The sequence below is a fragment of the Manihot esculenta genome, chromosome 14 (assembly GCF_001659605.2).
Source record: "Manihot esculenta cultivar AM560-2 chromosome 14, M.esculenta_v8, whole genome shotgun sequence".
Lineage (NCBI taxonomy): Eukaryota > Viridiplantae > Streptophyta > Magnoliopsida > Malpighiales > Euphorbiaceae > Manihot > Manihot esculenta.
In genome coordinates this window covers 25,855,586-25,860,588 of record NC_035174.2, presented here as the reverse complement: position 1 = coordinate 25,860,588, position 5,003 = coordinate 25,855,586, and positions in this window count along the sequence as shown.

Here is a 5,003-nt window from a genome sequence, read left to right as displayed (position 1 = left end):
GCTATAGAGCTCATCCCACTCCCTTAACCCAGTTTTGCAGGTTCAGTGTACAGTGTACAGAGACAGTTCAGCAGAGTACAGGAAAAGTAAAGAGATCTGTAATAGCTTAGAGTGGACATGTACTCTTAAAGAGATGTAATAGTTGTTGCTTGACCTAGTGATGTATGTTTTGTACATGGTCTGTATATGTATATATGTTTTCCTGTATGTGACAACCAGGCTTAACAGGTATGAGTTAACCCATCTAGAGCAAGCTCTAGTCAGGGATACAGAGTACAGAGTACATGAGTACAGAGTACAGAGATAGTGCATGCACAGGTTAAGCCTTGGTTCAGAAAAGAGTTTTTATTTTCACAGAAAATGTATGATCATGTATGAGATTTACAGGTACACAGAGAGTATAGCAGGCTTGCTACGGGTTCTGGCGGCCTTAAGCCGACCTGAATCCTAGCGCCGGTGACGGTCCATTTTGGGGTCGTTACAAAATGCATCAAACACAGTGGTGTCAGGTAATCTCATCATTGGTTGTTTTGATGTTTATGCCTTAATGGACCCTGGTGCATCGCATTCTTTCATTGCTCCGAGAGCCGTCGAGAGGTTGGGGTTGATGGTCTCTGGGTTAGAGTGTCCCCTATGGGTCAGTGGACCCAAGTGTAACCCGTCAGTGGCAGAGTCAGTCTGCCAGTGTAGTCCATTTTTTATTGAGGGAATGTGCCTTTCCGCCAACCTTGTGGTTCTAGATTTGACAGATTTTGACGTCATTCTAGGGATGGATTGGCTATCTACCCATGGTGCTACCTTGGATTGCAAAGACAAGGTAGTCAGGTTCAGATGTCAGGATGGGTCAGAGGTTGTCTTCAAAGGAGACAGGAGGGGTACACCTAGAGGTTTGATATTAGCCCTACAGGCTCGTAGGCTGCTCAGGAGGGGTTGTCAGGGTTTTCTAGCTCATGTGAGAGAGCTGGATAGTCATGTCAGAGAGCCCGCCTCAGTGCCCGTGGTCAGTGAGTTTTTAGATGTGTTCCCAGACGAGCTGCCAGGTTTACCACCTGTTAGGGAGATAGAGTTTGAAATTGAATTGATGCCTGGAACTAGACCGATCTCTATCCCTCCCTACAAGATGGCACCAGCTGAATTGAAGGAGCTTAAGGAGCAGTTGCAAGAGTTGATAGATAGGGGCTTCATCCGACCGAGTACCTCACCTTGGGGTGCTCCAGTGCTATTCGTGAAAAAGAAAGATGGATCCCTTAGACTTTGTATCGACTATAGGCAGTTGAACAAGGTCACTACCAAGAATAAGTACCCATTGCCGAGGATCGACGATCTATTTGACCAGCTAGCAGGAGCAGGTTGTTTCTTCAAAATAGATATGAGATCTGGGTACCATCAGCTGAGGATAAGAGGAGAGGATGTACCGAAGACAGCATTCAGGACCAGATATGGGCACTATGAGTTCCTTGTAATGCCGTTCGAGTTGACCAATGCCCCTGCAACATTCATGGATCTCATGAACAGAGTTTTCAGTCAATACCTGGATCACTTCGTTATTGTCTTCATAGATGATATCTTAGTGTATTCCAGGGATGCAGAGGAGCATGTCCATCATCTGAGGTTAGCTCTGCAGACCTTGAGGGAACATGGCTTGTATGCCAAGTTCTCCAAATGTGAGTTCTGGCTGAGGAGCATTTCATTCTTGGGGCATGTGGTGTCAGAAAATGGAATCGAGGTAGACCCCAAGAAAGTGGAAGCTGTAGCAAACTGGCCTAGACCCACTACAGTGACAGAGATCAAGAGCTTCTTGGGTTTAGCAGGTTACTACAGGAGGTTCGTACAGGACTTCTAAAAAATTACAGCTCCCATGACCATATTGACTAAGAAGAACCAGAGGTTTGTATGGACCGACCAGTGTGAAGAGAGTTTTGAGGAGTTAAAGAATAGGTTGACTTCAGCACCAGTGTTATCTCTGCCATCTAGTAATGAAGACTTCTTAGTCTATTGCGATGCGTCCCGTGTGGGAATGGGTTGTGTGCTAATGCAGAATGAAAGGGTGATTGCTTATGCTTCTAGGCAACTGAAGAAGCATGAGTTGAATTACCCTACACACGATCTAGAAATGGCAGCTGTAATCTTTGCACTCAAGATGTGGAGGCACTACCTTTATGGGGTAAAATGTGAGATCTTCACCGATCATAAGAGCCTGCAGTACATCCTGAGTCAGAGAGAGCTGAATCTGAGGCAGAGAAGGTGGGTAGAACTGCTTAGTGACTATGATTGCAAGATTCAGTATCATCCGGGTAAGGCGAATGTTGTGGTAGACGCCTTAAGCCGGAAATCACTTGGCAGTTTGTCCCACATTTCAGTAGAGAGGAGGCCAGTGGTGAGGCAGTTCTTCGAGCTCATTAATGAAGGTCTACAGTTGGAGTTTTCTGGTACAGGTGCTTTGATAGCCCAGATGAGAGTGGCACCCGTGTTTCTGGAGCAGGTGGCTCAGAAACAGCACAAGGACCCAGAATTAGTGAAGATTGCCAGGACTGTCCAGTCAGGCAAGAACGAAGAGTTCAGATTTGACAGTAAGGGGATCCTCCGCTATGGGAATAGACTATGTGTACCAGATGACGTAGGTCTGAAGGGAGACATTATGAGGGAGGCTCATAATGCTAGATACAGTGTTCACCCTGGAGCCACCAAGATGTATCAAGATCTGAAGAGAGTGTATTGGTGGTCAGCTATGAAGAGAGAAGTGGCACAGTTCGTGTCAGCCTGCGAAGTATGTCAGAGGGTGAAGCTGGAACATCAGAAGCCGGCTGGAATGCTTAACCCACTACCTATTCCAGAGTGGAAATGGGAGAATATAGTTATGGACTTCGTGGTGGGGTTACCGGCAGCGTCCAACAGATTAGACTCCATATGGGTGATTATGGACAGACTGACCAAATCTGCTCACTTCATTCCTGTCAGGAGTAACTACTCTGTGGACAAGTTGGCGCAGGTGTATGTTGATGAGGTTGTCAGGTTGCATGGGGTTCCTGTTTCAATAGTGTCTGATAGAGGACCTCAGTTCACCTCCAGGTTTTGGCGGAGTCTGCAGAATGCTATGGATACCAGGTTAGATTTTAGCACTGCTTTCCATCCACAGACGGACGGACAGCCAGAGAGGACCATCCAGACAATAGAGGATATGCTCAGAATGTGTGTGCTAGATTTTGGCGGTTCTTGGAGGCAGCATCTACCTTTGGTGGAGTTTGTCTACAATAACAGCCATCATGCTAGCATAGGGATGGCTCCATATGAAGCTTTATATGGAAGGAAGTGCAGGTCGCCGGTTTGTTGGGAAGAAGTTGGAGAAAGGGCCTTGGCAGGGCCTGAGCTAGTAGAGATTACCAGCAGAGTGGTACCCATAATCAGAGAAAGGATCAAGACTGCTGCAAGTAGGCAAAAGAGTTATGCAGATGTCCGCAGAAGGCTAGTAGAGTTTCAGGAGGGGGATTTGGCGTTGCTCAAGGTGTCTCCAATGAAAGGGGTGATTCGGTTCGGGAAGAAAGGTAAGCTAGCTCCACGATACATCGGACCCCCTTTGAAATCTTGCAAAAGATTGGGAATGTATCGTATAAGCTGGATTTACCTGCTTCAATGGAAAGAATCCATCCGGTTTTCCATGTTTCCATGTTAAGAAAGTTCGTGTTAGATCCGAGCAAGGTTCTTAGTGAGCCTGATGTGGAGATCCAAGAAGATCTCACCTATGTTGAGCAGCCAGTACAGATCCTAGACACCCAGATCAGAAAATTGAGAAACAAGGAAATCCTGATGGTGAAAGTCCTTTGGAATCACCACAACATCGAAGAGTGTACCTGGGAGACACGGGAGTCCATGCTCTGGCAATATCCTCATCTCTTCTAAGGTGAGTGTTGTGTGTGTATGTTTTATACTTTGTATGTTCATGTTTTATGCTATGCCATGATTGTTGGTGAACATTCGGGGACGAATGTTCTTAAAGGGGGAAGAATGTAATACCCAGCCAGACTCCGGTATCGGAATGCCTACCGTCCGGTGGAATCTCGGATGTCGGAAACCTCTAGAAGGGTAAAATCATATTTTTATAAAATGTTTTAATGTATTTTATGGTTTTAAGTAAAAAGGAAATTGAGTTTTGAATGAAAATAGCCTTGGAGGAAGATTTAGGTTCGGCCGCCGAACGTGCATGCGCTTTGGGAGTGCTTTAGGCCCCCGAAGGCATAATTGAGGGAAGTCCAGGTTCGGCCGCCGAACCTTAAGTTCGGCCGCCGAACATGGCATGCATGCGGAGGCACGTTAGGCCCCCGAAAGTGGCCTGGCCAGCCACCTATAAAGGGGTCCCTTGTCCGAAATGGGCGAGCTTTTCTCCCCATTTTCGGCCAAGGTGAGCTCTCCGCCGTCCCTTGTTGATTTTGAGCTTCTTCCTTCGAATCTTCATGATTTCTTATGGACTTTAACTTGGTTTTTGAAGATTTCGAGCTTAGATCGAAGTTATGAAGTTTGGAGACCTCAGGAACCCATTTTCCCCAAATCTCCAAGTTAGGTCACACTCTCTCTCGATCTTTAAGAGGTAAGAGTCGATCTTGAACTCATACTATGTTTTAAACAAGTTTTAAGAGGATTCATGGGGTAGAAATGCATGTTTAGGTTAGTTGACCATTGTTAGGTTTTAATGTGTGTTTATGAGCAATGTATGTTGGATATGCATGTTTGATGTGTTGTAGTTGGGGTTTAGGATAGTTTGAAACCCCTAGGAGCTTGTATGCTTGAGTTTGCATGTTGTAGAATAGGTAAATGCATGTTGAATGAGTTGGGAGGCGTATGTGCATGAGTTTAGGCTGAGTTCTGCCTTTGGAAGAACTCAGGTTCGGCAGCCGAAGGGACTTTCAGCCGTCGAACCTGCCTGTGGAGGCCAATCTTTGGTTGCCGAACCCTGCCCCCGAAAGTGGACTTTCGGCTCTGGAGGGAAGTTTCGGCCGCCGAAGGTGCCG